Raw genomic sequence first — 8,744 nt, forward strand, 5'->3', positions numbered from 1 at the left:
AAAACTTAGCACACAGCTTCTTATCTCTCAATCGCTGTAGCACAAATCTTAAGTGTTCTTTATGCTCCTCTCTTGACTTAGAATAAACTAGGATGTCATCAATAAACACCACTATAAATTGATCAAGACAATCATGAAACACTTGGTTCATTAAGTCCATAAAGACTGTTGTGGCATTGGTTAACCTAAAAGGCATCACCACAAACTCATAATGCCCATATCTAGCTTGAAAAGTAGTCTTGGCAATCTCCTATTCTGCTACTCTTACTTGATGATAACCCGACCTCAAATCAATCTTAGAAAACACTATTGCTCCTTTAAGCTGATCAAATAAGTCATCTATATGAGGTAGCGGGTACTTATTCTTCACTGTCACTTTACTCAACTCTTTGTAATCTATACATATCCGTAGCGACCCGTCATTCTTCTTCACAAACAAAATTGGAGCTCCCCAGGGAGAATGACTAGGTCGGATAAATCCCTTGTCTAGGAGTTCTTGGAGTTGCTTCTTCAATTCCTTAAGCTCGGTCGGGGCCATCCGGTTAAGGGCTTTGGAAATTGGTACTGTCCCTAGTGCCAATTCAATGTTAAATTCTACTTCTCTTTCCGAGGTAAACCCGGCAATTCTTCTGAAAATACATCTAAAAATTTTCAGACTAGTAGCACATTCTGAATCTCTGGTTGTGGGACGTCACTACTTTGCACCAGATGGGCAATGTACTCGGAACACCTTTTTCTTAACATCTTTCTAGCCTTTACACTACTAATTAACATACTCAGTTGATGGCCCTCTCCAAACCTAAACTTATCTCCATCATCAAGATTAAATCTTGCTTTCTTCCTCCGACAATCAATTTCTACTCCATACCTCCCTAGGAAATCCATGCCCAAAATAACATCAAAGTCAGGCATGTCAAATACTATCAAATCAACTAGTAGCTCCCTTCCGTGGATCACTATGGACTCCCCTGGTAGCATCTCATGGGTAACCACATTAACACCATCAGGTAATTCTATCTTAATAGGCTGACTCACTTTAATAGGTTTCAAACCTAATCTTTCTATCATGCCATGAGTAACAAAAGAGTGAGTAGCTCCAGAATCAATCAATGTATAAAGAGGAATTGAATGAAATAATAACTAACTAGTAACTACAGACGGGTTACCCTTGGCTTCACTCTGTGCCACTATAAACACCCGAGCATTGGTACCTCTGGAAGTCTATGTCGCGAGTGCATGAGGGGCTTTATAATCTTTCATCAAGTGCCCCGGCTGTAAGCACCTATAACATACGTTCCGGCCTAACTCCCTTAAACACTCACTTGGGTGCGTTCTCCCACACTTTGGACATGGGGAAAACTCAATAGTCCTTGGCCGTTTACTTTGCCAGTCTCTTTTATTTTTCTCAGGCTGAAGTTTCTTCTTATTTCTTACCTCCCTATTTCTAAAAACATCACTTCTCTCTCTCTGTGTGTGGAGCGGGAGATGGCTCACTCAATCCCGCTGTTGATGGACCAGCTGGGGTGAGCTTGTTCACAAAGATCTCAACCCTTGAGGCTCGCTCCAAAACCTCACTATAGGTCTGAGGGGCTCGACACCTGCCATTACATCACGGGCTATTTCTAGCTTCAGCCCATGCACAAACTTATCTCTTCTCAGTTTTGAGGTACTCACTACACTTAGCGCAAACCTTGCCAGGGAATTAAATTTCACTGAGTACTCTTTCACTATACTGGTGCCCTATTACAAACCGATAAACTCCTGGATCTTTTCATGAACCCGATCAACTATTCTGTACTCAGCCTTAAATAATCTCCTAAACTCTCCCCAAGTCATAACTGATATCTCATGAGTATCTTCCATTAACTCCGACCAAATTCGGGCATCACCTCGAAATAGAAAACTAGCATACCGGATCTTCTCTCGGTCTGTCATGGGAAAAAGTGTTGTCGTATACTCTACAGACCTAAACCACTCTTCTGCCACTAATGGGTCTGTTGTACCTCTAAATTTCGACGGTTGGTGTTGGCTTGGCAGCCCATAAATAGGCTCAATATGGCTCTGTACAGTTGGGGGTACTGGTCTTTCTCTTTCTTCCATGGTGGTTGATACACGAATGGGGGTTTCTACTCTCTCTGGTACCACTCTTCCCTGCCTCTCTTCTAACACTTGCTGTATAATATTTCAGATTTTCGCCTCATCGAGGGTAGGGGGAGTAGGTTCTGGCGGGTTGAAAGGTTCCCCCATACTCATTGTCTTCTTACTACTTGCTCGGGTTCTACGTCTCATCTACAAGACAACCACACTTGAATCAACTCAAATAACTCATTTGCTACTTTGAGTAAGGAAAGAATTAACTTACAACAGTCAGCTATGGAACGTCAACGCAGTGAGAGTGGCACACTGTCAAATCCCAAAATCTTTGCTCTGATACCAAAAATGTAGTGACTCTTTCTAGCTAGTATACTTGGGAAACATAATATAATAATACACATAAGCATATAAGTGAGAGATAATGGGCCTGAAAATTTTCTTTGCTTTATACATTAAATTCTTTACATAACAAAAATATTATATACAATAGCTTAAAAACAGTGGACAGTAGTGCCGTTTCTCTCCACTTATCGACAACCATCCTACCGTTTCTTACCTATTTCTTGCAAAAACATTTAGAAACAACAGGGTGAGCACTAGTTGCTCAGTAAGTAAATCCACTACACTATTCCTCTATCTCTGTTGCTCATATTCTGTATTCTTTCCTTACATTACTCTTTTTCTTCTTCTTGATTCTTTCTTTGTTCTTTCTCTATTCTTTCACTATTTCTAGTTCTCACTGTTCTTTCGATCTAACTTTCTTTGTTCTTTCTTTATTCTAATTTCTCACTACCTATGATAGAAATCATGGTATCATGCATAAGTATGATGCACATGCACAAATGCATAGAGATGTATTTACTTTCTACTTTTTTGTTTCTTGCTCTGTTTTCTTTCTGTTTTCTATGTTTCTTTCTTTCTGTTCTATTCTTTCTTTTCTTTCTTCTTCTTTACTTTTCTATTCTTTCTTTTCTTTTCTATTCTTTGTTTTCTTGCTTATTCTTTCTTATGCTTTCTTATTCTTTACTGATCGGACTCGGTTGATGCATCGATTCAAAACTCTGGCCATGTGAGTGAGTATAGTCCTTATCTACATGCACTCTTACTATAACGCCCACATCGAGATACATAGCTTTACTTATGCTTTTTTACCCTTAGTTGATTTTTGTTAAAGTTATTTTGAAAAAAGTGTGAAGAAAATGCCTTAAAAATTCATTAGGGGTAAAATGGTCTTTTCACTCATAATTAGTTGAAAAAGTAGTGAGTGAAAAGAGATAGAATAACATGGAGAAGTTAATAAAAATAAGGGCATTTTGGTGATTGACTAAGGGACACAGATGGAATTTCATAGAAAGTGCAAGGGCAAAATGGGAAACTATAATAATAATATGTTATATCAAGAATTGAAGAATGAAACCCTAGCCATTCTTCATCCATTTTCGCGCCATCTTCACCTTCAAATCCTCTCAATTTTTCAATTCTTCTTCAAGGGAAATTCATAGATTTTGGGTACTTTTTAGTGGATTTTCAATCCCAAGCATCCTTAGGTAAAATCCTTACACCAAGAAGTGAGTTTTAATTTTTAAAATGTTGAATTTTGATGATTTGTGTTCATAGGATTTAAGAGAAAGAGAGTTGGTTCAAAGAAGATTTTTAAAGTGTTGGATTGCTCACATATAAGGTAAGTAAATCCTACCCTAAGTATGATTTAAGTAATATNATTTAAATTTCTAATTTTTATTATTTACAATAAATAAGGTTTGAAATCATAATATGGGTATGCAAAATAGGTGGAATTTAAAATACAAAAATTAGACTGAAATACAAAAGTTAGGTTGAAAATACATATTAAAATTATAGGTAGGGTATCTAATCTCACAACCTACACAATCCAACCGAAATATATATATATAATGTGTGTGTGTGTGTGTGTGTGTGTGTGCGTGTGCGTGTTTTATATGAAGAATTGTTGATGGATTTGGTGTTGAATGATGATTAGAACATATCCATGAGAAGTAGTGTTCGTATATTTGATATTTGATGTGAGATTTGATGAAATTTGGATGAATTGGAGTAGAAATTTTGGAGTGTACATTTTGGACAGGTTTTGCATTAAATATGGAGGATGTTATACCAAATTTTTGGTGGCTTAGAAAAGAGATAGAAGTGTAGTCAAATTAGAGTTGCTTTGTGCACATAAGTTGTTAGATGAAATGTCAAAGAGAAGTGCATGTATGAGTATGATTATGTGTTATATTGAAATGAGTTTGTAGATGGTAGAGAATGAAATGTTTGCATTCCATATCGCATAATTGCATTTAAACATGTGAATTTAGAAAGAATTATTGATAATTCGTGGATTATACTAGTTTATTTAAGCTTTTAGGCCGAATTTTAGATACTTCTTAGTTTATTTTTGCCTGAATTGCTACTTAATTCCTTACATTTCGTGTTTCAGGTTAAAATGGACATTTTGAGCTAATAAAGACAGATTTGGAGTTTCTGGACTCAAAAGCAAGCGTAGGGCAATTCTGTAATTTCAGAATTCTTCAGGAAGCTTCGCCACGGCGAAGGTAGTCCTTTGCCGCGGCGAAATGAGCCAATCACACACCAGATTCAGCTCCTTTGTTATCACGGCAAGATTCCTTCTTCGCCACGGCGAAGTCTGCATTTTCCAGTTTTTGTAAAACGCACAGTTTCATTTTTAGGCTAAGTTTTAGGATTTTGGGCGAGGTATAAAAGAAATACTTAGTCTTTTTGTTTAGGGCATTCGTGGAGAGATAGATAGCAGTTTTTTCCATTTTCTTAGATTTATTTTTGAGTGATTTTGGATTAAACAAAGTGTGAAGATTCGAGGTGAAACCAGTGGATTCATCAATTGGGGACATTCTTTTCCTTTTCTCTTGTGTCCATGATGTTGAAGTTGGAATTTTTCATTTCTTTTAATTGTTTTATTGATTTAGACATGAACTAACCTAATTTGGGTTAGCGTTTTGATTGTAGTTCGGAATTTCATGGGTTAATTGATTGAATGATTTTATTTTCATATGAACTTGATTGATTGTGTGATTACTCTAAATTGACTGTTTATATGTGATGAATATGATGAGATTGAGAAATGAATCATGTTAGGCTTCTTGGGTAATCACCATTGTAGTATTGGATGCTAGAGATAGATTCAAGAACCAATGAAATCAATCTAGGATTCTTGTGCTTAATGAGTTTAGATTTATTAACCTTCAATTTGCTGGATGNTTCCTTGGAAACAAGCTTCATCGTGCGTTGTCCTGCTCCGGAACTCTCCTATCTTCTGAAATCCGCTCAATTCTGAGTCAAAACTATCCAGTTTTGTCTTTATTCGCTCAAAAAGTCCATTTTAACCTGAAACACGAAAAGTAAGGAATTAAGCACCAATTCAGGTAAAAATGCACTGGAAAGTACCTGAAATCCGACAAAAAGATCATATAAAAACTGTATAATTTATGGATTATAAAAAATCAACCCATAATTACTAATAAAAATCATCACAACCCTAGGATTGAAGAAATTACTACACCTAGGCCCTCATTAGCAAGTTCAACAAGTAAATTATGTTAGAGTTAGTGCCCTAGAGCCAATTAATTACTGTAAAATTGACTCTTTGTAATAATGTTTATTAATCAATAAAAGGCAATTTTCTTTTATATCATGTAAATCATAATTGCGCGCATTGATATATGTCCTTAGGATGGTAGAACCGTGACGAGGGTATCAAGTGTTTCAAATCTTGATAGTGAGAACCCTATGAGCACATATGGTGCCCATTCTAAAAATGATCGTAGCCTTAGTATTATTCTGACCAAGGACACAGATAACACAGCAAGGCTATCATAGTGTTGAACGACCTTGTTGAAAGGCAGTGACTGATCTCGCTTGTCAAGGTTGTTTGCCGACAACCTAGTGTGACACATGGGTGCTTGCTGTAGGCAATTTGGGTTAGGGTTTTGATTGTAGTTCTGAATTTCATGGGTTAATTGATTGAATGATTTTATTTTCATATGAACTTGATTGATTGTGTGAATACTTTGAATTTACTGTTTATATTTGATGAACATGATGAGATTGAGAAATGAATCATGTTAGGCTTCTTGGTATTCACCATTGTAGTATTGGATGCTAGAGATAGATTCAAGAACCAATGAAATCAATCTAGGATTCTTGTGCTTAATGAGCTCAGTTTTATTAAATTTCAATTTGTTGGGTGCGGAAGGTTAATAGGGAAGAGTAGGAAAACATAGCATGAGAAGGTATGTTGGACACTTTAGAGAGTTCGATTTACAATCAATGCATGTAAATATGAATTTAGTCTAATTCTTTAGGTTTAACCCATAGAGTCCGAATGAAGTCAAGACCCTACCCGTTTGTTTGAATTGATTTTATCCATATTTTTAATCTTGCTTTCATAGTTTACTTTTATTTTAGTAAATTTTATTTTAGTTATAGTTTAAATTGCTCCCTTTAATCCAAAAGAATTCGATTGCTTCAACTTGAAAATGGTAGAAAACTTAGTGCTTAGCAACAATCCTCGCGGGAACGATACTCACTCATCACTCTATTACTTGTGCGACTAGTATACTTGCTACATTTGCATGTTGTAGGAAACACACATCAAGTTTTTGGCACCGTTGCCGGGGATTGAGTTCTATGTTAACATTAAAATTTTCTTGTGTTGGCTAGATTGGAGTGTTTTTTTTTTTTTTTTTCTTTTGCTGTTTACTTTTTATTTTTTTTTTTTGTATTTCTACTTTTATTATTCTATCATTTTGTTGGTCTATATTTTTTACTTAATTTTTAGTTGTTTTTTTTTTCTTTGTTTGGTGTGATTTTGCTCTTGCTAGTGTCTATGCAGTTCATGCGAAGAGCAAGACGTCAGCCAGTGGTTCCTGTTGATCTTGAGATTGAAAGAACGACTCGAAGACTAAACAGAGAAAGAAGAGAAAGAGAAGCTACAATTGAACCAGAAGAAATAGTTGTAGAGATGGCAGAACCAGAAAATAGGACACTAAGGGAATTCTCAATTCCCATGGTTAATGGCAGTGGTTCGAGCATTACGAGACCAGCAGTCCAAGCCAATACCTTTGAAATTAAGTCTGCAATCATCCAGATGATTCAGCAGTCGATAAGGTTCAATGGTGATTCGAAGGAAGATCCGAATCAGCATATTGCAAACTTCTTGGAAATTTGTGACACCTTCAAGTCGAACGGAGTGTTAGATGACGCTATTAGGTTGAAGTTATTCCCATTCTCATTAGGGGATAAAGCTAAGGGGTGGTTAATGGCACTACCATCGGGAACTATCACAACATAGAATGATCTAGCACATAAATTCCTGACCAAGTTCTTTCCTTCAGCAAAATCAGCAAAACTGAGAAATGATATCACATCATTTATACAAGATGAATCCGAGTCATTGTATGAGGCTTGGGAGAGGTACAAGGAATTGATGAGGAAATGTCCATACCATGGGTTGCCAGTTTGGCTTCAAGTCCAAACATTCTACAATAGAATGATGGGTAAAATGCAAACCATGGTAGATGCAACATAAGGAGGAGCCTTGCAGAATAAGACACCAGAGGAGGCTTATGAGTTGCTTGAGGTTTTGGCAAGCAACAACTATCAAAGACCAAATGAGAGAGTGATATCAAGAAAATCTACAGGTCTTCATGAAGTTGATGCCTTCACAGCCATCTCAACCCAACTCACGGCACTTCAGAAATAGTTGGGAAGTATGCAGGTAAATTCTATTCAAGCACCTCAACTAACTTGTGTTTTTTGTGCAGGTAACCATGTGAGCAGCGAGTGTCAAGTGGGGAACACATTTGCTTCGTCATCTTCATCATATGAGCAAGTGAACTACTTGGCAGGAAATCAGAGGCACCAAACAACTCGTATTCCAACACATATAATCCGGGGTGGAGAAATCATCCAAATCTGGCTTGGGGCAATCAGAACCAGCAAAATAATCAATGGAACCAAAAGACATTGCAAAATAACCAACCAGGGGTGAATAATCAACCTGGAGATCCAAGAGTGACAAAGTTGGAGGACATGTTTGGGAAATTCATGCAAGAGACCACGGGTTTTATGAATGAGATGAGGACGAATTTCAGAAATCAAGGGGCGTTCATTCGAAATCTTGAGGTACAGATAGGCCAATTGGCCGAGAAGCTAAATGAGAGACCGCAGGGTTCCTTACCAAGCAACACAGTGACTAACCCACGTGAGCAAGCAAATGCCATAATTTTGAGGAGTGGGACAGTTTTGGAAGAAATTGAACAAGCTGGAAAGGAATAACCTAAAAAGAAAGTTGATGAAGAGATTGTAGTTGATGAGAAACCAAGCAGTTTGGAGGAAGAGAACAAGAAAAAGGAAGAAAGGCAAAAGAAGAAGGAGAATTTGCCATTCCCAAAGATACCACCAGAGTTGGCACATCACACTCCACCCGTGCCTTTTCCTTAGAGACTGAAGAAAAAGAATAAGGATAAGCAGTTTTCAAAATTTATTGAAATATTTAAAAAATTGCATATTAACATTTTGCAGATGCATTGCTACGTGAAGTTCCTTAAGGAAATCCTATCGAACAAAAGGAAGCTAGAAGATAAGGAAACGGT

The 8,744-nt window shown here is 36.9% G+C and overlaps 1 non-coding gene across 1 annotated transcript; it reads right to left on the minus strand.

Moving 5' to 3' along the window:
* Positions 1-7,495: 7,495 nt before the first annotated feature.
* Positions 7,496-7,602, minus strand: LOC116134821. Its single transcript, XR_004128808.1, has one exon. It is a non-coding gene; the product is annotated as a small nucleolar RNA R71 (small nucleolar RNA).
* Between the last annotated feature and the right edge of the window lie 1,142 nt (positions 7,603-8,744).

This window comes from Pistacia vera, unplaced genomic scaffold (assembly GCF_008641045.1).
Source record: "Pistacia vera cultivar Batoury unplaced genomic scaffold, PisVer_v2 Contig291, whole genome shotgun sequence".
Taxonomy (NCBI): Eukaryota; Viridiplantae; Streptophyta; class Magnoliopsida; order Sapindales; family Anacardiaceae; genus Pistacia; species Pistacia vera.